This window comes from Castor canadensis, chromosome 1, assembly GCF_047511655.1.
Source record: "Castor canadensis chromosome 1, mCasCan1.hap1v2, whole genome shotgun sequence".
NCBI classification, from domain to species: domain Eukaryota; kingdom Metazoa; phylum Chordata; class Mammalia; order Rodentia; family Castoridae; genus Castor; species Castor canadensis.
Window position 1 is genome coordinate 175,143,553 of NC_133386.1, and position 26,684 is coordinate 175,170,236.

Below are 26,684 nucleotides of genomic sequence, written 5' to 3' on the forward strand. Positions count from 1 at the left end.
GTGTTCTCTCTCCAACATTCATATCTCTCTCTCTCTCTCTCTCTCTCTCTCTATCTATCTATCTCTCTCATTGAGGGAGAGGGCAGTGGTGAGTAAGAAAAACTTTTCCAAAATGTTCCTAATTATCAAAGTTAATAAGGACAACAAAATCTGAAGAGTTTCCAAATTTCAGGGCTGACATATCTTGATCAGAAATATTAGACTTTCAGGCTAACATTGTGACTCAAATGGTATGCACATGTCTAGCAAGCATGAAACTCTGAGTTCAAACTCCAGTATCACTAGAAATAGTAGAGTCTGAACACCATTCCTTCCTCTTCTTCCTTCTTGCCAGCATCCTCCTCTGCTTCTCTACCTCGTTTTCTGCCTTCCTCCCTCCTTTCTTTCCTTCTTTCCTTCCTGTTGTTATTTCTTTCTTTCTTCTTCTGACTTTCTTTTGTTTATATTCTAATAAGCAATCTAAAAATACATGCAATATTGATAAAGTTACATAAAAATTAAGTGATTACACCTGAATCATTTTTTCCCAGCTTAAGACTTGAATAACAGAAGATAAATATGCTCAGCAAAAAAAATCAAATATATGAACAAGTAAAATTTGACTGACTTCACATAATATCAACATATGCAGCAAAAAGACTTTTTCCTCCCCACAATACCTCTAGAGACAAGATCTTCCTTCCCTTCATCCCTCAGGTGGCTGTGCATTCTGAAAATCAGTCTTAGATCCATGGTAATCATTCCTTCTTATGGAAAACTATATAATTACTTGTTCAAATTTTCACTTTAGTATCTTATCTTATTTATAAGAAAAATATTGAATTATTTAAGACAAAATAAGTTTATGGGAAAATGATCTAATTGAATACTAAATGTTGAAATTTTATCAATGATGCCAATTTGATAGAATGAAGAGACAGAATATTTCTATTGGAGGAGAGAGAGAGACAGAGAGAGGAGAGAGAGAGAGAGAGTAATGTAATAATCCATAGAAACTTTTTTCTGTAGAAAACTCATGTATTTGAGTCTGACAGTGGCATTGGATATTGAGTTTTCTTTCATAATTAAAATAAGGCTGTCTATTTATCTTTAAGAAAGGAAGATATATGCTTGACAAAATTAGATTGCTGACCAATTCTGGTGACCAATGTGGGACAAATTTGGGATAAATATCTGTGATTTTGGAGAGGCTGATGCTAACCTTTCATGGCTGTATCATAAAGTTGACTTAATATGTCAGTAGAAATCAACGAAGGTGATTTGGGGAAGATGGTTGTGTTAGGCTCTTATGAGTGTAACCTGTATTGTACTACTGAGTATGAAGTACTACTGCAAACAGTGGCAACATGGGAAAGCAGGATGCTTCTACGGCTGATTCATTCAGCCAGTGCAATTAATACCATCTCATTTAAACAGAGTAACCAACCTGGAAGTACTTGGAAATAAAAGCAAAGAGAATTTTCAGGAAAATAATGGACTAGTAATTTTTAGGGATTAGGGTTTATAGTTACATAAAAGAGTACAACTTCATTTGTTACAAAAAAATACAAAAGCAGGTAACATCAACTCCAGGTTATAAAAGTGAGTGCTATTTGGGCTGACATCCATGTCCCTATTTTGATATTGACAATCAAGGATAGTTATAAACAATTCTAGAAAAAACCAATAATTTTTGAAGTTTATTTAACTAAAACAGCCAGAAAGAGATATTGTTGCCAAAATATCCTGGATAGCAGAAAGTATCAGATCAATCATTCTTTATTACTGAAGTTAGGACATTTCCATATATTGCTTAATTAACAAGAAGAAAAGTTCTGGAATCAAACTGTCAGGATGAACATTTTGACCTTAATTGTTACTTGCTATTTTACCTTAAACAAGCCAGTTACTTACCCTCACTTTGTCTTAATATTCCTATTTGTAATAAAAAAAAATCAAGCCAACCTCAAAGGTTTGTTGTGAGGTTTAATTTAATTTATACAGACAGAAACATTGGTTGAACACATGGCTGATAATCAGTGATCAGTTAGCTGAGAAAGACAAATGAAAAGAAAAAACAATTTACATCATGGACTTGAGTGTGTGGTGAAACAAAGATATTCTATTCATGGCATTGAGTAAGCAAAGAGAGAGAATGCCTGACCTGTGGTCTTTCTCTTTTTTTTCCATATGGGTTCCAGCCTATGGGACTGCACCAGCCACCTTCAGGATGAAGCTTGTCCATCTTTAATTAACCATTTTTAGAAATGTCCTCCTACACAATCTGATAGATGCTTTACTAATCAGGGCAGTTCTCCACTCAATCAAGTTGACAGTAAAAACTAACCATCATATGCTGACTTTCATTCATTCCTCTTTAAGAAATGCTTTTGTGCTATTACAGGCCCTAACTGGAATCTGCCCTGAAGACAGAAGGAAACAAATATAGCCCACAAGCCAACCATTTGGTGAGAACACTTCAGAGCTCCCACTTATAATAGAAGACCCATCAGACCAAGGAAAGTAGAGGAAAAAAAAAAGCCCTCCAGCCAACTTTCCACAAGCTGTCTGACAAGAGGGGCATCACCCTTCCCCACATAGCCAAGAATACCATCCTTGAAAAGAAAGGATATTGCAAAACCCCCAGGCATAAGTGCCAATACCTGGATTGGGCACCAAAGAAACTTTTGCAAAACTGACTGTATGTTTTTATTGGTGGTGGTGGATTTTTCTTTCTTTTTCTTTTGGTTTCCTTAGTCTTTCCCCTTTTTTGTTTAGTATTTTTAATTTCACTATCACTGATTTCTTATCTCTATTCTTACCCCCTTTACTTTCTCTGCTTTTCTTGTGCTACAATCCACTTTTCTCACCCCAAATATTCTGCCTGCCCCTTTTCATTCATTCCCTGCCATTGACTTCACCTCCCACTCCTTCCCTCTTCCACATGTACCACCCACTGATAGTCTACTGTACCAACATACACACCCCCCTTCCCTCTGCAATCCCTGGCACAAGAACCCTCCACTACAACAGTTGAACTAAACCCTAACACACACATGGGCCCTAAAACCCTGTAACCCTCACATCCCCTCCTCTACCTACTCTATCTCTCCTTTTTGTCCTCCCTTTTAAATGCCATGTTTTCAAATTACAAGGTTACACCTCTGTTCAAACAACCATTACCCTCCCATCTCCCACTGTTTATAGATATTATCATTCTCTACATAATATATAAACAAATGGTCGGGCATTGAACCTGTGAATTTGTTATTGCTAATTTACACTTCCAGACCAGGGGAAAAATAGCACATCAACAGTGTAGCTAATGACTAAGCCAGTCACAACACAATAATTAAATCAAGGAAAAGAAAAGAGGCAATTTAAACCTCCAAGTAGCCATCAATAACACAGAAGCACAGCACTAATTAGAATCATGGGGAGAAGAAAGCAGGGAAATCCCATTCCACAAAGTAACAATTCAATAGAGGATTTAGTGGGAAATGAGAAAAATAAAAACCCAGCTCCTGACCTCAACAGAATGATGATAAATATCACCCCAGTGAGCTCAATGACATCCATAGAAAATCTCTCAAAGAGGAAGTCATGGATGAGTTCATTGAGATATGCATGAAGAAGCTACAAGAGACTGTTACACAGAACATACAGAATGAACTCAAGCAACATCAAGACACCACAGGTAAAACACTTAAGAAGACACAAAAACAACTGAATGAACTCAGAGAGAACTTCAACAAACACCAAAGTGAAACAAAGGAGTCTATAAAAAAGAGATATATGAAATAAACAAGACAACACAGGTATGAAAGATGAGTTGAATGAAGATATGGAAAAGCTCAGAACAAAAAATTCAAACAGAAATCCTGGAAACAAAAAGTCCCTTTAATCAAATAAAAAATACAGTGACTGCCACCCCAGCAAACTAGAAAAAATGGAAGACAGACTGTCAGGGCTCAAAAATAAAATAGATATTGAGGAAAAAATAGAATGTTTAAGCAAATAACTCAAAAGCTGTGAAAAGAATATGTAAGAACTCAGTGACTCAATCAAAAGGCCAAACCTGAGAATCATGGGCATCAAAGAAAGAGAAGAATTGCAAACCAAAGGGATACATAATATATTCAACAAAATAATATCAGAAAATTTCCCAGATCTTAAAAAAGTATTGCCCATTGTGGCACAGGAAGCCATCAGGATACCAAACAGATTTGACCAAAATTGAACCTCTCCATGGCATATTGTTGTTAAAACAACTAGGACAGAGAACAGAGAAACAATAGTGAAGACTACAAGAGAGAAAAAAACAAGTAACATATAAAAGGTAAACCCATCAAAATAAGAGGAGATTTCTCAACAGAAACCATAAAGGCAAGAAGGAAATGGAGTGAGGAATTTCTATCACTAAAAGAAAACAATTTTAGCCATTAGGGCACTCTACTGAGAAAAACTGTCATTCAAAATTTATAGAGGAATAAAAGTCTACATGATAAACAGAAACTAAATATGGCCACCAAACCACCATTACTGAAGTTTCTAGAAGGATTTCTACACACAGACAATAAAAGAAAACAAAACTGTGAAAGGACAGGAAGTATTAAACATAGGAGAAGAAAAGACAAATATTCAGTGAGTAGCATTGAATCATCTGCACACATTCAAAGCCTTAGACAACAAAAACAAGTAAATGGCAGGATTCACAACATACCTATCAATATTAACAGTGAATATGAATGGACTCAACTCCTCCATCAAAAGACACCTTTTACAAACTGGATTAAAAAGAATGATTTGACAATCTTTTGTTGATAGGATACCCATCTTATTAACAGAAATAAACACTGGCTTAAGGTAAAAAGCTTGAAGAAGATTTACCAAGCTAATGGCCCCTGAAAACAGGCAGGAGTAGCAATATTTATATCAGTCAAATTGGACTTCAAACTTATATTAGTCTAAACAGACAAAGAACATCACTTCATACTAATAAAATGAGTAATACATCAAGAAGAAATAACAATTATCAACCTATATGCACACAATATCAGTGCACCCAATTTTGTTAAACATAAAACTAAAGGACTTAGAATCAAATATAGACCCCAACACAGTGGTAGAAGGAGACTTTAATACCCCTTTCTCATGAATAGAAAGTTTATCCAGACAAAGAAATTTTAGAACTAAATGACACAACAGATCAAATCAACATGAGATGTTTGCAAAATGTCTCACCATGAAAGACAATATACATTCTTCTCAGCAGCTGATGGAACCTTCTCCAAAATAGACCCCATATCTTAGGGCACAAAGCAAGTCTCAACAAATATAAGAAAAGTGAAATAACCTCCTGTATATTATCTGTTCACAATGGAATAAAACTAAAACTCAACAACAAAAAACAGCAGCAGAAAATGAGCAAACAAGTGGAGGTTGAACACCACATTGTTCAATGATCAGTAAGTCATAGAAGAAATAAAGGAGGAAATCAAAAAGTTTCTGGAATTTAATGAAAATTAGAACGCAACCTACCAGAATGTGTGGGATATAGCAAAGACAGTCCTAAGAGGTAAGTTTGTAGCCATGAGTGCATGTGTTAAAAGCACAGAAAGATCTCAAATAAATGACCTTGTGGTGGATCTCAAATTGCTAGAAAAACAAGAATAAGCTAAACTCAAATCAAGCAAAAGGAAAGAAATAAAAAGTGGAGCCAAAATCAATGAAAGAGACCCCCCCCCAAAAAAAATACAATGAATTAATGATACAAAAAGCTGGTTCTTTGGAAAAATAAACAAGACTGACAAACCTCTGTTGAACATGCTTAAAATGAAGAGGGAAAAGACCCAAATTAGTAAAATCAGAAATGAAAGAGGGGAGATAACAACAAACACCAAGGAAATCCATGGATTCTTCAGGGATCATTTTAAAGATGTATATTTAAATAATTTGCAAAATCTAGATGAAATGGAAAAATTTCTAGATACATGTGACCATCCAAAACTAAACCAAGATGATATTAACCACCTAAACAGATTTATAACATCCAATGACATTGAAGCAGCAACAGAGTCTCCCAAAAAAAGGTCCAGGAACTGATGGATTCTATGCCAAATTGTACCAGACCATTAAGGAAGAACAATACCAACACTGCATAATTTTTTCCATGAAATAGAAAAGAAAGGAGCACTGTCTAATTCCTTTTATGAAGCCAGTGTTACACTCATCCCAAAACCAGACAAGACATATCAAAAAAGAATTACATGTCAATCTCCTTAATGAATGTAGATGCAAAAATCCTCAATAAAAAAAAAAGCAAACAGAATTCAATAATTTATCAAAAAGTTCATATACCATGACCAAATTGGCTGTATCCCAGGGATTTGACTATGGTTCAACATATGCAAATCATTAAAAGGAATACAGCACATTAACAGAAGCAAAAACAAAAACCACTTACTCATATCAATAGATGCAGAATAGAAGACTCAGATATGAATCCATACAGCTACACCCACCAAATTTTTGACAAAAGTGCCAAAAACATATGATAGAGAAAAGACAGCCTCTACACAAATGTTGCTGGGAAAACTTGACATCTGCCTGTAGAAAACTGAAACCAGATCTATGTTTGTCACCCTGTAAGAGTATTAACTCAAAGTAGATTAAGGACCTTAATATCAGACATGAAACCTGGAACCTAGTACAGGAAAGAGCAGGGAATGCACTGGAAGCAATAGGTGTAGAAATGGAATTCCTCCATAGAACTTATTTGGCTCAGCAACTAAGAAAAAGATTGACAAATGGACTACATGAAATTAAAAAGCTTCTTCATAACAAAAGAAATGGTCTCTAAAATGAAGATGCCACCCACAGAATGGTAGAAAATCTATGCTACTTATATATCAGAAAAGGGACTGATAACCAGAATACATGGGGGGCACTAAAAACTAAATTCTCAAAAACTCAATAACCCAATAAAGAAGTGGGAAACTGAAGAGAATTTTTTCAAAGGAAGAAGTCGTAATAGCTAAAAATACATGAAGAAATGCTCACCCTTCCTTTATGCAAATCAAAAACCACAGTAAGATTCTGTTAGAATGGCTACCATCAAAAACACAAACAACAAATCATGGTGAGGCTGCAGGAAAAAAGGAATCCTTATACATTGCTGATGGGCATGTAAGTTAGTACAATCACTGTGGAAAACAATATGGAGGATCCTTAATAATCTGCCATGTGATCCAGCAATAACACTCATAGGGATATACCTAAAAGAATCTGAGTCTGGTTACTGAAAGCACTTGCACAACCATGTTTATTGCACCATTATTCACAATAGCCAAGATATGGAAACAGCCACAATGTCCCATTACCAACAAATGGGTAAAGAAAATGTGGTATTTATACACAATGGAATTTTATTCAGCCACAAAGAAGAATGAAATTTTCTCATTCATAGGTAAATGGATGGAACAGAACATCATCTTAAGTGAAGTTAGTCAGGCTCAGAAGGCCAAAAGACACATGTTCTCCCTCATAAGCAGATTATAGACCTACAATAAATGCAGCAATATTATGTACACAGGTCAACTAAGGAGAGGCAGTGCACCATAGGGATAGGACAAGGGAAGGAAACTAAAATCTTGAATGTGGTTGATGTGCTCACTGTACAGGAATGAATTTAGAAACCTTAAACTGGCAGTGGCCATGATGTAAGGGGACTAGGGAAGATTGAAGAGGCCTGGTAGAGATGAACTAATTGGGGTTGTAATACATATATGTCTGGAAATAACACAAGGCATCTTGTGTTGTTATCTTAATCTCAAACTAGTAAAAATGTCATGTTTCTCTAATTATGTTTTATGGTTCTTTATCTACAAAGTTGGGGAACAGGAGAGTGGAACAGGGTATGATGGGTGGAAGGGGCATTGGCATTGGTGGGAGGGGGAGGGGGCAGGGAATAGGATAGGAGGATAAATATGGTACAGATAATAAAAACACATATATGTAAATGAAAAAATGATACATGTTGAAACTGTTCCAGGAATTAGGGGAGGAGGGATGAAAGAGAGCAGTGAGGGGGTGAATTCGAGTATGATATATTTGAAAAGTTTAAGAACCTACATAAATGCTACAATGTACCACCACTCAGCACAATAATAACAATAACAATAATAATAAAGATCACACATAGACTCTTCCTAGATTATCACAAATATTTCCTTTTAAACCAACATGAGAAACTTATGTATATTAACTCAGTGACATGCTAAGCATTGAGAAGTCATTGCCTATCACATCCTAAATTGTAATTTAATAGCCAATAAGCCTCCTTGTCTCAGTGAAATTATAAATATCAATTAAATGAGTCAATATGTCTTCAGATCTTATATAAATCCTTTATATTATATGTTACCACATGTACAGATCTCTTATCACTAAGGGAAACCAGCTCTATTTTTAAAATTTTTGTTCTGGTTATTGAACCCAAGCCTTGTGAATGCTACTAGACATTAAATGTAGATCTGCATTTTTATTCAATTTATGGAGTAGGGGTCTCATCATCTTTTTACACTTTCAACTACATGTATTTTTCCTTTTAAATTTTAAATAATGTGAATTTGTTACCTATTCAATCTATAAATAAAATTTAAATTAAAAAAGAAGTGCTTCTATCAACAAATTCTACAGTCCTATATGTCTCATTCCTCCTTCCTATCTCCTCTTTATTAATGAAATGGGTGCATGGGAACATTAGGCCAAGATATTATTCTATCAACTTTAGTCAAGTGCAAACAAAATCTTACTTGGTTTTAGGATAGAGAGGCATATTCATGTAAAAATCACATAATGGAAATGTTATGAAATACACAGACTTCACTTTCATCAGGTTTTATCCAACCAATTCTATAACAAACATTTAATTCATTAAGCCCAATTCAGAAGATTCCTTCAGTTATTTCTATTACCAACCCACAACTTTGTAAACATGCAACCAGAATTCAGCATCACCCAAAAGACTTAAAGAACTAAAATTTTGTTTTAGACTGACAAGTCTCCAGAAATTCTAATAAAATTTCCAAAAATAAAGTTCTGTTAACTTTCAGGACATTAACAGACAAGGGAAATGCCTGAAAATAAATGCTTTTTCAAACACTGAATTCCTAAAGCCTAATATTTTCCTATGGATAAATAAGTGTAACATAGGATGTCATCAGGTCTTTGGCTATAATAGGATGCTTTTATTACAAGTAAAATTTGATATTTTACTATTTTATATGGACCAAAATATTACAACAAACAGTGGAAAAGTATTGTTTGTCAACTATAGAATAATTTAGAAAAAATATTAAGAGTTTCAGATATGATCCTCTAATTTCTGGGGAAGTTACCCTCTAAAATAGCTAAGACAGCCTACAGAAGTACCAAGTGTGACAAGTAAAAGTACTACGAAAGAACTTTCCTAAAACATAAATGTTTGTATTCTGATGGTGTATAGTACTTCAGGAGAATCCAAGACTTTGGAGATTACGGTTCGGACTTGAAAGTGTGGAGAACCACAGATACATGTAAGTTAAATTGTGGTTAATCAGATACACAATGCTGGCTTTTTCTTTTGTCCCATGGCTGTGAAGAGTTATTCAAGTTAGTTAGTATGAAAGTAGTAGATCAGGCAGTGTTTTACAGAGGCTGTCTTCAACAGACAGGAAAAAGGGCTTGTAAGTGGAACACTGTGAATGATGTCTCAAGTACCAGTCAATGAATATTAGCTTTATACTTCCAAGGGAAATGTAGTCTGAGACAAGTAGAGTGGAAACTCCGAGGTAACAAAATGACAATGAAGGTAGATGTAAAATAAAGTCCTCTGGAAAGACAAAAATGTGGAGCTAGTCTAAAAATGAAGGATCTTTATTATAACCCTATACTATTGACAAGAGTAAAGTAGGGGAGTGGACATGAATTGTTCCTTAGAAGGCCTTTAACAGGCAAGAATGGAAAGGGAATAATAATCAGGAGCACAAATAATAAACCTTCTAATGTATTATGGTGTCAGAAGTCAAGATACATGCAAAACAATATCATCAGGACTATCTAAGGTACATACAGTGTCACAAATCACAGGATGTTTTATTGAGTGGCAAAGAAGTTTTGATTCCAAAATTCTCTATATCTCAAGATAACAGAATCTGGATAGACAAAGGTCAGCACCTAAAATTCATTACTTAGCAATTTCTTTCACCTAGCTTAGATATGGAAAAACAAAACTGAAAGGAGCTACACTCTATGATACATCACAAGAGCCTCTTCTTTATGTAGTTTTAGTTTCTTAATTTGGAGGGGGTTGCAGAGGTAATGGGGTTTGAACTTAGGATCTCACTCTTGCTAGGCAGGCATTGCACCTCTTGAGCCACACCACCTGCCCTTTTTTGTGATTTTTTTTTTCAGGATAGGGTCTCAAGAACTATTTGCCTGGGTGGCTTCAGAATACTATTCTCCTCATCTCTGTGTCATGAGTAGATAAGATTATAGGTATGAGGCATTGCTGCCCAGCTGTACTTTTAAAATATCCATACATATCTATCTCAAAGCTACCCCCTATTAGGGAATTAGATTGACCAGCACTGAGCTGTATGGTTTTAGAACTTTAACAGTAAAACAGTTACATTATTTTGAATCTGGAATTGCCTGTGTACTGTAATTGTGTGATAATAACTACAAAGAACAAGGTATGTATCAGGAGATAGGTACCCTGAAATCAAAGCATTCAGGAGCTGAGCACATTAACAGAAAGTAATTCAGACTTCACACTACTATCATTGCAGATAGCATAAAATAAGAGCACTTGTAGATTTTTTCACCTCTTGAACTTTGAGTCAGGAATGAAAGAAATAAGTTATATTTGCAGTAGAAAAGCTGTGACTTCATTGAAGGTGTCCAATCACACTCCCAAAGACAAAGTATTTTCATTGAAGAATGCGAGGAGGGATTAGGAAAAATCTACAGAGTGCACTATGTAACATACAGGTTTTTGTCAAGAAACACTAATATCACAAAGATTATTTCATAAAGTCAGATTAAATTGATGTGTTATGTGACTGTAAGAGGGCCATGCAGTTCTAAACCTTTGTTAATAGAAGAAATTCAAGAAAAACATGCATCTGTATTGTTTGTTGAATAAGATTTAAAGCCATATAATATAACAATTTATAGTGCTCTATGTTTCAAATGCCCAGGTCTACCTAGTAAGAAGTTAGTGGTTGTCAATGCTGGATTTTAAAAGGAGGCACTATGAAATATTAATAGTTAAAGAAGAAAAAGTAGATGAACAATAACCTGTTAAGTGCATTCATTTGAAAGGATGTTCATAGAATCTCAGACTCATTTTCAAAAGTCACTGTCAGGTGGGTAAAAGTAATTCAGAGGATCATTACTTTTGTTACATTTTTTAGTTTTTTATCTTCTAAGATTACAAAACTGGATTTGACCAAATTTACAAAATTCCATCAAAGCCTCTTAAAGACATAAGGTAGACATAAACCTGGATATAGTCTTCCAGGCCAGTAAACTATCTCAAACAGGAATATAATCCTTAAAAATCTTTTAAAGAATCTTTTACGTTTCCTTACATGATTAATTAATAGAGGAAATCCTATGACATCTAATTGTAATAACACTTACTACACTTTGTAGAACACTATTATTTACTCCATATTTGCACAAGTCCTATCCTTACATTCAACTTTCTGTTACTAAGGCTAAATAAACCACGTGAATCTGGAGGAAGACTATTCCACATGATAATCAGGATAGCACCAAGCAGATTAAAATTCAGATGATCTTACTCTCTTTCTCTTTGGCAGATTGCTGTGTCAAAAACTTCTTAAATAAGTGGGTCCTCCATTTCCTCATTACTAAAACCAGGTAGAGTATTCCCACCTCTCATTGTCAAATGATTCAGCCCAATGTCAAAATCACAAATATACTAGTGTTATAAACAAGAAATGGCATGAAGATCAAGAAAGTCAATAGTGGGTTTTTTCGTTTTGTTTTGTTTTTTTTAGATTTTTAAACTGGACTCCCACATGTATATTGTTAGATTTGGAAAGGACACTAAAGCATTCCAGTGGGGAAAAGGAAAATATTCTCACTAAATGTTGCCAGAATAATGAGTTATTATGAAAGAGTAATGAATCTTTATTTCTACCTCACACTGTACACAAAAATCAAACTGAGATGAATCTTATAGCTGGTGCCACAAAGTTTATAGAGGAAGATATATGAAAATGTCTTTCTAATTAGGGATACTCAAGGGTTTTAGTTATGTAAAGGTAAATACATATGTAACAAGGAAGATTACTTATCTCTGTTGAAAATAAGAGAAGAGAATCCCCCCAAGCTTTTCTTTGCTGATTTACTTATAAACCTATTATTGTAACACTTTCACAGTATTTTAACTGTATGTAAATATTTTCTCTATAAATATCTATATAAATGTTTTTTAAGGCTTGATAGGCCTCTGTAAGCTTTAAGAGTCAGGAATACATTTCTCAAGGATCTGAGTGAATATGGTGGATTGTGCTTTTCATAGTGGTATGAAAATGAAGACTGCTGACATTGTTCTAAGAAGGAGGTTTGAGGTAGAATGATGGAGGGGATGAATCTAATTAAGATACACAGTAGGAGGATCCAAGATGGTGACTAGAGGTCAGAAGCGGACAGCATAAGCTCTGTAAACAAAAAATTTTGCTGAGATGCTGGAGCCACACTTGGCATAAAAAAAAACAAGAAGAATCAAAAGTCCAACACCCTGAACCCCCAGCCCATACAAACATTCTCCATGCTATAGGAGGGCTCCTGCACTGCCAGATGCCAGCTCCAAACCTGCTTGGAAGATGCAGACCAACAGGTGAGCAAATAAATGGCATGTGGTATTCCCACAGCTGTCCCTGGGATAAACCAGCATAGTCCCCTAGACAGACTGACCCCCATTCCACGAAAACAAAAACAAAACTGAATAATAAACAAGGAACTGAAAAGGAACACACAGCAGAGGGGGTGGGGTGCTCTGAGAGCATCAGAGAAGCGGGGCAGGGCAAGGAGCTGATCTCCATTGGAACTTTCGGTAAACAAAGACTGGAAAGGCAGAAGGTCCAACAGTGAGCCAGTGATAAGCCGCTGCCTGAAATAAGGCAGATAGCAGTCAATAAGCTCATCTCCTGAGCCAGTGAGCAACATCCAAAATCAGATGATGTTCAAAAATTGAAAAGCAGTCAGCAAACGAGCATAAAATGCTGACAGCAGAGAACCAGGTGATGGATCTCTGAACTTGCCCCAAAGAAAGGGCATAAGGCAAAGAAACAATCCCCCAATAAACCAACACAGTGAAAACCCAACTCCAAAGCACGATGGCTAGTGGGCCACAAAACTGATCTCTGGAACCTGAGGATAAGCCACAACTCACTGAGGAAGAAGCTGACTAAGCAACTGCCACTGAAAGGAAAAAAAAAAAAAACTGGCAAGTCTCCCCAATAACCTGGCAAGACTAAGACAGAGCTTCTACTTAAACACCAACACCAGGAGTGGATGCTGAAAGAGTAACATCAGAACTACTAAGACTGAAATTCTGTTTTCCTGAACCTAGAATTTTTTTTATATATTTGTTTGTCCACTACCTCTCCTTGTTGATTTCTTTGGTTCTCTCCTATTTTTTTTCCTTTTCTTTCTTTCTTTGCTTTGTTAGTTTTACTATTGTAAGTTAGCTAATACTAAATTACACACAGACCAGGGACAGAAACAGAACCAAGTGGGGCGATGGAAGACAAAAAAGGGATGGAAACTATTCTTCCCCCAAAAATAAATTAATACAGGATTCAGAGGGAAATGAAGAAAATGGATACCCAATTCCAGACTCCAACAAAAAAACTGTGCCAAGGAACCCAATGAAGCCCACAAGAACACCATGAAAGAAGAAATCCTGCAAGTAATCACTGAGAATTTCATGGAGATGTTACTAGACACGGTCAAGCAAAACATACAGGAGGCACTCAAGAATTCCAAAAATATGAGAAGACACAAAAATAAATAAATGAACTCTTAGGAGCCCTAAATAAATACCAAAGTGAAAGATAGAACACCATAAATAGACAGAGAAATGAATTAAGGGTGAAAATTGACAATATTAAAAATGAAGTGACCCATGATATGGAAAACCTCAGAAAAATGAATGAAACAGAAATACAAAACTAAATGGAAAGCCATTTCAACAGACCAGAACACGTTGAAGAAAGAATCTTAGAACTTGAAGATCAAATGAAAATTAAAGGAAAAACTGAAGAGCAATTAGTCAAGCTACTCAAGACCTGTGAAAGGAATATGCAAGAATTCACTGACTCCATTATAATACCAAACCTGAGAATCATGAGCATTGAAGAAGGAGAAGAGGTACAAGCAAAAGGAATTCATAATGTATTAAACAAAATAATAACAGAAAATTTCCCAAATCTAAAGAAAACTATACCCATACAGGTACAGAAAACCTCCAGGACATGAAACAGACTTTGCCAAAATAGAACTACTCTACAACATATTATAATTAAAATAACAAGCACAGAGAATAGAGAAAGAATATTGAAGGCTGTAGGAGAGAAAAAAACAAATAACATATAAAGGTAAACCCATCAAAATCACAGCAGATTTCTCAACAAAAACCTTAAAATCAAGAAAAGCATGGAATGAGGTATTCTGGGCACTGAATGAAAATAACTTCAACCCTAGGATACTCTACCCAGCAAAACTATCATTCAAATTAGATGGAACAATAAAAATCTTCCATGATAAGCAGAAACTAAAACAAAATTTGATGATCAAGCCACCACTACAAAATATTCTTCAAGGAATTCTGCACATTGAAAATGAAATCAAACAAAACCATGAAAAGACAGGCAGTACCAAACCACAGGAGAAGAAAAGGCAAGTAAGTAAAGAGTAACATTGATTCATCTACACACACAATCAAACCCTTAAACAACAAAAACAACTAAATGATAGGATTTACCACATACCTATCAATACTAACACTGAATGTTAACATACTTAATTCCCCCATCAAAAGACACCATTGGCAAACTTGGTTAAAAAGGAAGATCCAACAATCTGTTGATTATAGGAGACCCAAGCATTGATAGAAAGAAGCACTGGCTTAGGGTGAAAGGCTGGAAGAAGATTTACCAAGCCAATGGCTCCTGAAAACAGGCAGGAGTAGCAATACTTATCTCAGACAAAGTAGACTTTAAACTTAAATTGATCAAATGAGATAAAGAAAGACACCCCATACTAATAAAAGGAGAAAAACACCCAAGCAAATAACAATTATCCACCTATATGCACCCAATGTCAATGGACCCAATTTCATCAGACATACTCTGAAGGACCTAAAAACATATACAGACTCCAACACAGTGGTAGTGGGAGATTTTAATACCCCTCTATCACCAATAGATAGGTCATTCAAAGAAAAAGTCAATAAAGAAATTCTAGAACTAAATCACACCATGGATAAAATAGACCTAGCAGATGTCTACAGAATATTTCATCCAACTTCTGAACAATATATATTTTTCTCAGCAGCCCATGGAACCTATTCCAAGATCGATCATATCTTACAGTACAAAGCAAGCCTCAGCAAATATAAGAAAACAGAAATAATCCCATGCATTCGCTCTGATCACAATGCATTAAAACTAAAAGTTGACAGTAAAAACATGCAAACAATTGGAAGCTGAACCACACATTGCTCAATGATTAGTGGGTCATTGATGAAATAAAAGAGGAAATTAAAAGGTTCCTGGAAGTTAATGAAAATGAAAATATGACCTATGAGAACCCATGTGACAGAGCAAAGGCTGTCCTAAGAGGAAAGTTTATATCCATGAGTGTATACATTTAAAGGACAGAAAGATCTCAAATTAATGACCTAGTGCTACATCTCAAATTCATAGAAAAACAAGAACAAGCAAATCCAACAACACATCAGAAAGATCATTCACCATTACCAAGTCAGCTTCATCCCAGGGATGCAGGGGTGGTTCAACATACACAAATCTATAAATGTAATACAGCACATTAATAGAAGCAAAGAAAAAAAAAACACTTGATCATCTCAACAGATGCAGAAAAAGCCTTCAAAAAGATCCAACACTACTTCATGATTAAAACTCTAAGAAAACTAGGAATAGAAGGAAAGTACCTGAACATTTTAAAGGCAATATATGACAGACCTACAACCAACATCATACTCAATGGTGAAAAACTGAAACCATTTCCTCTAACATAGGAATGAGACCAGGCATCCCACTATCCCCACTTCTATTCAACATAGTATTGGAATTCCTAGCCAGAGCAATTAGACCCAAAAATCTCTACCCAAAAACTCCTAGACACCATAAACAACTACAGCAAGGTGGCAGAATACAAACTCAACTTACAAAATTCATTAGCTTTTCTATACAATAATAATGAACAAAATGAGAAAGAATATATGAAAACAATTCCATCTACAATAGCCTCAAAAAATATCAAATACCTAAGAGTAAACTTGACAAAGGATGAGAGTGACCTCTACCAGAAAAACTATAAACCCCTGAAGAAAGAGATCAAGGAAGACTACAGAAGGTAGAGAGATCTCCCATGCTCATGGATAGGTAAAACCAACATGGCAAACATGTCTATACTACCAAAAGCAATCTACATGTTTAACACAATTCACATCAAAATCCCAATGACATTCATCACAGAGATTGAAAAATCTACCCTAAAGGTCTTTTGGAACCACAAGAGACCATGAATAGACAAGCCACTACTCAACAAAAACAGCAATGCTGGAGGTATCACAATATTCAAATTCCAACTATATTACAGAGCCATAGCAATAAAAACAGCATGGTACTGGCACAAAAACAGATATGAAGACCAGTGGACCAGAACAGAGGATCCAGATACGAGCCCACCCAGCTACAGACACCAAACTTTTGACAAAGGTGCCAAAAACAAATGATGAAGAAAAGACAGACTCTTCAGCAAATATTGCTGGGAAAAGTGGTTATCTGTCTGCAAAAAACTGAACTTAAATCCATGTTTATCACCTTGTACTAGTATTACCTCAAAATGGATCAAAGACCTTAATATCAGACCCAAAACTCTGAAGTTAGTCTAGGAAAGTGCAGGGAATACTCTGGAAATAATAGGTATAGGCAAGGACTTCCTCAATAGAATCCCAGCATCTCAGCAACTAAGAGAAAGGATGGACAAATTGGATTTCATAAATTAAAAAACTTCTGTACAACAAAATAAGTGGTCTCCAAACTGAAGAGACCACCCACAGAGTGGGAGAAAATATTTGCCAGCTATACATCAGACAAAGGACTGATAACCAGGATATACAGAGAACTTAAAAAACTAAACTCCCCAAAATCAATGAACCAATAAAGACATGGGCAACTGAACTAAAGAGAAATTATCAAAAGAAGAGATTCAAATGGCCAAAATACACACCAAAAAGTGCTCACCATCTTTAGCCATAATGGAAATGCATATCAAAACCACACTAAGAATCCATCTTATCAGTGTTAGAATAACCATCATCAAAAACACCACTGACAACAGGTGTTGGTGAGGATGTGGGGAATAAGGAACCCTCATACACTACTGGTGGGAATGAAAGCTAGTGCAAGCACTCTGGAAAAAAAATATGGAGGCTTCTTAAAAATCTAAACATAGATCTGCCATATGATCCAGCAATCCCACTCCTGGGGATAGACCCAAAGGAATGTGACACAGGTTACTCCAGAGGCACCTGCACACTCATGTTTATTGCAGGTTCCTTCACAATAGCCAAGTTACAGAAACAGCCAAGAAGCCCCACTACAGACTGAAGGAATAAGAAAATGTGATACTTATATACAACAGAGTTTTACTCAGCCATGAAGTAGAATGAAATCTTATTATTTTCAAGTAAATGGATGGAACTGGAGAACCTCATTCTGAGTGAGGTTAGCCAGGCTCAGAAGACCAAAATCATATGTTCTCCCTCATTTGTGAACTTTAAATCTTGGGCAAATACAGCATGTTGTTGGCAGCTAAGGGGAGAGCACATACAGGAGATATGGGGATAGGTAGGAAACTCAAAACATGAAAGTATTTGATGTCCCCACTGCAGAGGAACTAATACAGAAACCTTAAAGTGACAGAAGTCAGTATGGGAAGGGGATCAGGAACTAATGAAAAGGTCAGGCAGAGATGAATCAACTTGGGTTGTAACACATTTGTGCATGGAAGCAATGCTAGGGATCTCTCTGTATAGCTATCCTTATCACATCTAACAAAAATGCTTTGTCTTGTTATTATTGTTTATATTTTCTCTTCAACAAAATTAGTGATAAGGGGAGAGCATGTTCTGCCTGGAAGTGAGGGAGGGTGGCAGAAGAATGAGGGGATGGGGGGGCGCGGAGGGAGAAATGGCCCAAAGAATGTATGCGCATGTGAATAAATGAATAAAAATTTTTTTAAAAAGATACACTGTAAACACATACATAAGTGTTATAATGTATCTCCCCTGTACAACTAATATATACTAATAAATAAAAACAAAGAAAGTCCCAACCTCTATCTTTATATCTCAATGGAAGTGTAGGAGTCTAACTTTGGTGTATCTCTAGCTCCAGGTGTCAAAGCTGTTATATTAAAAGCATAAGTTTCTGTTTTGTCTTTTTAATGTATCTAATTAACTAACATTGATGTTAGTTAGAAATCATGATGTCATTTTTAATGTATCTAATTAACTAACATTGATGTTAGTTAGAAATCATGATGTCATTTAGGATGAACTATGTACATCAAATAGTGTTATAAAGTCTCTTACTTGAAAACTCGTTATTGTTTATCTTGAGCATATATACATAATAGGTGCCTCTGCTTGGCTCTATTGTAGGGTGAACATTCTTCTGGTTTTTCAATCCCTTAGTATACAGCCTATGATATGCATTGAATTCTGGTTGATGATTTTTCAATAACACTAATGCTTTCATCCTCTTCAACCTTTGTTGAAGGATTTCTGGATTAGGAGAAGATTTTTCTTTTTAAGTGCATTTGCAAGCAATCCTGACATTGAAGACAAGCTATCTCACAGTTCCTGAACTAAGTGGAATAACTGAAGTTCTATGGTCACACGACAGTCAAGTACAAGACACTGAGTTATTGTCTCTCTTGCAGCTGTCTTCTCCTTTGGGATAATAATGGGGTGAACCACAATTTTCAAATTCAAGGTTTTAATTTTTAAGGAGAAATGGTAATTTGGTCCTTAAAATCATAGTGGGATCATCATATGATTAGAAATGCAGAGCCTGGCACCAGTGGCTCATGCATATAATCCAAGCTACTCAGGAAGCTGAGGTCAGGAGGATCATAGTTTGAAGCCAGCCTGGGCAAATACCCAACAGAAAAAAGGGCTGGTGGAATGGTTTAAGGTGTAGGCCCTGAATTCAAAATCCAGTACTGCAAAAAAATAAAACAAATAATTAAAGAATTAGCCACTCTCAAAATGGCCTAGGGTCAGTTCTTTTACTCTGGTTTAGTTAAATTATTTGCTGGGACTCTTGAGCCAAATAAGTGGTATTTATGGGATAAATGTAATTTTGAGAAAAACATTTAAAAATGACTTTTATGACCACAAAAAATTGAAGAGGAAATGAGAAAATTAAGACACAGAACTTTCCTCCTCCCTTCTTTGCTCTTGATGCTCCCTATATTTCTCTGCTATGATTTTGTTCCTCTTTGCCTCATACTGTCTCTGGGGAAGACAGAAGTAATGTTCCTTTACATATTGACTCCCTTCTACCACATGGTATGTGGATTTCCCCATAAAAAGGAATGAGGGTGTGGTTTCCTTAGCTAATGGTGAGTTACTTGCACCATTTGAAGATACTGAGTGTTTGCTTGGTGGCTTAGCTCTGAGTCTACTTCATACTTAGCCTCAAGTTCATATCCATTAGTCCCTTACTGTTCATGACTGTGCAAGTCCATGCTTGATGATGTTTAGAGATTACTGCATGGAATCCTGCATCCAGCAGACTTAACTCATTTCATGGAGCATGAATGTTTGAATGTTGACTTTCAAGTGTTGTTACCTCAGGTGATAAGGTGGAAAAGGAAGTCAACACTTGTTCCCTCAATACCACACAATACAGTTGAACTAAGACATCAGGGACACATCTAGAGGGGTTGCAAAATATGTGAAACCTTTCCATTAAAGATGGACCAGGAACATTTATAGGAAAAAATGACAAGTACCACCATTGAATTTAATCTATTTTCTTTTTTTAGGTTTTCTCAGAATTTGATGGTATAGACTTAAGGTCATACCAAAATCATTCTGTGGTCTTAGAAAAAGATAGTAGATGGCAACAGTACAGGAAAAACATTCAAAAGAGAAAAAAACAGCTACAATAAGACAATTGTTGAGAACTGGGTTGTAGTTTCAATATTAAGGTTGAAGGTATGGATTAAATGCTTAATAATTGACCATGAAAATATAAGAATATTTTACATTCAAGAATGTATGTCATTTATTTCAGTCATTCATTGGGTTCTTTTATAATTAGTTTCAGGACATATAGTAGATAGGTGAGATATTGCTACTGTATGACATTACATTCATAGCTCACTATTAACAATTCTAGGAAGTCTGTCATGGGAAAACAATAACAAATTTCTTGTGAAGAGTACTAAAAGAATCCAATATAATCCCATAAATACTTTCAGTGGAACTTGCTGGATGTGGGATTATTTACAAAGATGCATGAATCAGTTCAGAATGAATTTTCAACAGTTACTGACACTAGTTATTATGATGTAGCCCTGATTATTAGTAAGCTAAGTTCAATTACACTTCTTTTGATCACCTTTGAGTAGTTCTTGAGCATTGCTTATTCTCTGGACAGCATTGCCAATACAGTTTATCTAAGTGTTAGACCTGCTTGTCAGCAACCTGAGCTCTGTTTTGCAAAGTGTTTGGAGAGTAATTACTCCCCACAGGTTACACCATGCCCTGTGTAATATGTACTGAGCAGTCTGACTAGAACTACTGATAGACATAAGCTTGGTTACAGGCCAAATCAAACAGTAGGAGTGTTTTTGTCTCTTGACATATTTTAGATGAACAAACCAAGAAAAAGCTTCTAGATACTTTCTTTGCTTATAGAGTTTAAAAGATATGGGTGTTTTGAACAGATTAGTTCACTTTAAAAGGAGAACTAAATAGTAATAGTGTTGATCTTTTCCATTTTCCTAGGTAATTCAGGCAATTTAGAGATAAGAGATGCCAAGAAGCAATAGTCATTTTAAATTAGGTCATTTTTTCCCCAAAAAGACTCAATTGATCGAACTTAATATGACTTGCAAGGTAGGGTTTTCTGTTTCTAACTATGAACCTTTAAACTTTAATATCATATAACCAGATGTACTAAATTAACCACAATGAAAATGTATTATTAAACAGTACAAAAGCAGGTGAAAGGAAAACTAATTATCTGATAATTAGTGAATATGTTTGACCTTTTTCATGAGATATGATATGCTATTTGTCTAAAATTGTTGAAAATTTTCATATTTGTTTAAAGTATTAAAACAATGAATTTTTATTACAAATATAAATCAATTAAATTATTATTTTACTATTGTCTCACTTGAAGTTAGATATATAATATACTTTTTAAAAAATGATACTGTAATAATTAAGAGAAGATAATTCTGTGTGAAACAGGAAAATGAAGACAGTAATTATTTTATTTATTTTAGTATCATTAATGAAGTCTTATGAAAAGTAAAAGTGAAAATTCTCATTTATGTTTTTCCCTATAAGGCCAAAACCTGGTAGAACAAAGTAGCATGCAATTTAAAAATACTATAAAGTAATAGTAAGAAACAGTTTTGACTCTATAGGTTTTTATTACATTAAAGATAATTAATTTTTATGATGTTTTATATATCAAAGGCTAATAAATTGAACTAACTGTAAATGGATATTTTATTGATTTGCTTAGTGAATAAATTATAGGCCTGTGTGATTAAAAGTCATTTGTTCAACTAAATTGTATTGAAATTTTTCATAATCTGTTACTGCTGTGGGTCCAGAAAAAACAGTAGTGGCAATGGATAAAAGATTTTTGCTCTTATAAACCCTTTCATTAATAGGAAAGCAGATGTATATTCCAAACCTATTTCCTCTACGGTACATGACAATCTTATACCATTTTATCTACACTGTACTAAGTGATTGAGAATATTTTGCAGAAACTCTACTCTGGTGGCAGGTATAGAAGAATCCATCTTTCTTAATGCCTTTCCAAGAAATTAAACTACTTTGTAGCAGAGTCTATTTGAAAGCAGGATATTTAAACAATTGTTTAGAAGTATTTGTTTCAGTAATACCATTTTTCTACCTAAGACGGTAATGACTACAAAATATTATGCAATACTGGCTTTCAGAAAAATGATGACTCATTTAAGAAATAATGCACACCACATGCAACTGTAGTGTGTTCAATCATTCACCTGTTCTTTAAACAGTCTTTGTAACTAGGGTCACCAATTGAATCTATTTTTATACTAGGGTATTCTATTTGTCTTATCAGTGATAGTACAGAAGTCTTGGCTTTAAGCAATCAACATGTGGCATTTCCTGATGATTGCTATTGGTTCACAAGGAGACACAGTTTTTTTTTTCACTCAATTAGATTGAAGAAAAGGGTTTCTCTTTTATAATCAAATTAATCCCACTAAATGTGAAAAGGGAACCTGCTGTCCTTGATGACACTGGCAGACATTTTTCAGTCATAAGTGAAGTCAGCCTAAAAGACGAATCAAGGAAATGAGTCAACAGTTTCTTTATTGTTTAGTGAAGGAAATGAATATTCTCAACTTAAATATATACATAAGTTAATATATATATTATGTTTAATATGTGTGTTAAGTTTGGTTATCTACAACTTTAAGCTGAATATATCCTCAACTGATAAAGCGAAGTGGCAGAGTCTTTTCAAGCCCATGTCTGTCTGACTACAAATCATATTATTTATTATGGTGTTTGGAATAAATTCAGTATGTATTCAGTGATATTGTGAGTGAATTAGTCTCATCTGATATGATACAGTTTGTTATATGACCTTTACATATTTGTCAAATAATTGACTATTTACATATATGAAAAATGGAAACAAATGTGAACACATTATTTATGTGTTCATAAGTACTGTGTCCCCAAAATCAGTGAGTTTTTTTGGAAAATCTACTCAAGACTTAAATTATAATCCAAGTTCTAACCAGTTTAATTTTGCTTCACTTTTACTGCTATAAATAATTACACCTATTGTTGTCTTGACTCTATCTTTCTGCTATTCATTTATTTTTAAAGGAATAATACAGTGGCTTATTATAATAATTACAATAAGCATTGTAGTAATTATTTTTACAATCATAGTTCAAAAGTTTTTGAATGGTATGTATAGGGATTTGCACAGCTAGGATCTTAAGGAATGTTAGTTAAAGCAAAAAATACAACATATGAATAAATTGATTTAAAGCAATTTAAATCAATTATCAGCAATAGAATATAGGCTCATTAAAAATTATGATTCCATCCAGGAAAGTTGATCAAATGAAAAACTGATGGGAAGCCTTAATCAGAAAGGAAAATTTTTTTTAAAAGGTATGGCTGGGGGAATGACTCAAGTTAAAACACTTTTAGCATGCATGAGGCCCTGAGTTCCAGCCCCAGTACAGCAAAATACTTTTTAAAAAGAAACAATAGATTTTTTTAAAGAATTAAAATTTTAGAAAGTCATATTGGTGATCAGATAGTAAGTGTTACACTGATTAGAGGAATTAGAAAGAATGTGACTAGTCTGAAGAAAGAAAAGTATCATATTTGTTCAATACAAAGAATTAATTTAGTCTGTTAAAGGAAGTATTTACAAGCCAGAAAACCACAAAGCATACAAGATGACAGTAGGTTACTGTGAATCATTTTCACTTCTGAAACAATAAAAGTCAGATGAACCAGGATAAAAGTGGATTTTTTTGATGTGGAAGAGGGAATACTACTAAAGTTGGGTTATATCATAATGAAATCTTGGTGGTTTTGGCAATGCCATCCATCTACCATTCATGATAGTAATGTAATAATAAGAGATCCACCTAAAAACAATTAATTATTCAAATGGAAAAACTAACCGTGGTTAGTCAGTTTAGTGGAAAAGTATTCAGAAAAAATATTCATCAATCATTATACTTTTGTGGAACAAAAGATGATTTAATAATAGAAGGGCTGGATCATAAACAGAAGAATGAATTGAGCCTAAGATTTTGAAGAATTCTTATGTCCTGCATACACGTTTCATTTGATAGAGTTTAAATTTTTATTAAATGTTTTGAACTAAGTTCTCTACATTGTGTTTTATCTGATAGTATCACTGGAGAGAAGTAAATAGAAAGTTCAATGTGCATACATGGATTTGGTAAAGTATAATTCTCCTGCTGCACTATAGCTCAATTCAATGAATTTTTTTTTTTTTCACTACTGAGGTCTTCACCTGGAGCCACTCCACCAGCCTTATTTTTGTGGTGGATTTTATTGAGATAGACTTTGCCTGGGATATCTTCAAACAGTGATTGTTCTGATCTCTGCCTCTTGAGTAGCTAGGATTACAGGTGAAGGTCACCAGCACCCAGCATATGGCATAGTTTGGTTTCTGAATGAAATAAAGACTCAATCCTTTTTATCTAATAGCAACCCAAGCATGAGTAATCCAGACTGACACAATGGCTCCAATTATCAACAATCCAGGTTCTTTTTATATTTTCCATCTTTAACGTTTTACTCACAATCTTAAAATGATGCACCAACTCTTGACATCTTATATGACTAAAAAAGTTTGTAGAAGATAAAGCACTGGATATCAAATTATATAGGACAACATATTACTTTATTGAATTTGGTTTTATTTAGTTTTTTTTCTTTTGTTTGCAATCCAAATAATACTAACTCATCGATACTCTCAATCACCCACAAAATAACTTCTAAGCTTCTCACACTGAAACGTTAAAGCTTTTTATACTCAGACCACAAGTTAACCACAAGACTTATGGCTACAGAACCCCGTTGTCATTGTCATAGTATATCAACACAACAATGTATCCAGAATATCCCCTAAATATCATGCTCTTCAATAAACTCTGTAATTTCCTCCTTGTCCAGCTTGAACCGCCCTCTTCTTCACACTTATATTTAACTTGGTGTTAAATAGATTCATGCAAATAGAGAGATTCAGTTTGACACAAAGAGCAAGTTTTCCATCAGAACTCCTTGTTTTGCTATTGAGTATCTTAAACCATCACTAAGATGCAAAAAAACCATAATCACACACTGGTTAATTCCATAGACCCTTATGTATAGTATTAGGTTTATGGTTTAGTTACTGCAAGAATTTAATGATTTTATAAGTACATGTAAAGATTTTATGTATAAGGGAATGACTCAATTTTTCCTACATTATAAATGTATAATTTCACAGATTTTTTTCTGATATTTTAGATGAGCTATAACTAATTTACTTCTAAATGAAGATTTATGAATAAATCATTGCCCTATTTCATGTTTATGTGATACTGGGTAAGTTTAGTATTTATATAATTTTTTACTATTTTTGCTCTAATTCCAGGAAAAAATGCCTCTAGAGGAATTAAAAGTCAATTCAGCAAGTCCTGACAGCATTGATTATGTGTCAATTTTATGCTTGAACCTATGAGGAACACAGATTTTTAAAAAGTAATAAAGTGAATGAGTGCTTTGTGTCCTCAATAAATTAATGGTGTATTGGGAGAAAATACATAAATACATCAATGGGGAAGAATCTTTCTCTGTAAATCCCTCTTAGACTGACACGTTTGCTTTTCTTATACTCCAGTCCTCATGGCCATGCTGGGGAACATAATTGCATGGTGATGTGAATCCTAAATAATGACTGGCCATGTGGATTTCTATATAATCAGCCTCTGACTTTTGTGTCTAAATCCAATGATGGTAATAAGTCTCATGGAAATACATTACCAACATGTTTCATCAAACTTTCAGGTATAATTAAGAAAAATGTCTACTTACATGCTCACATAAATATTTGTGTAATATGCTTGTATGTATGTTATTTATTATTTGCTGTTCATCAAAGTAATGGGAAACACTACATACGAAAGAACATGAAAATACTCTTTTCTTTTGCACATACAAATATAACTAGTTTGAAAATCAACAAACACTTTCTAAATAGTAGCCAGTTCAACAACAATTTGCTTAGAGAAACATGTGGTTGGCAGGACATGTCCCCAAAGCCTTGGTTCAGATGTCTAAATCAAGCCATTAATTACTTCCAGGAAAGGTCCGTCCACACCATAGTCATTTCCATATCCATGGTCATTGACACAACTTTTACAAAATAGTAGTTAATTCAATAAATTGTACTCATGTTTTATAAATGTTATTAGTGCATATTAATTGTACCTAGCAATCTATTTCATTGTGATATTCCCATATTTAACACATCATGGTTTGCTACAACAAACCCTCCCAAGTAAATTCTCTACCCTTCCCT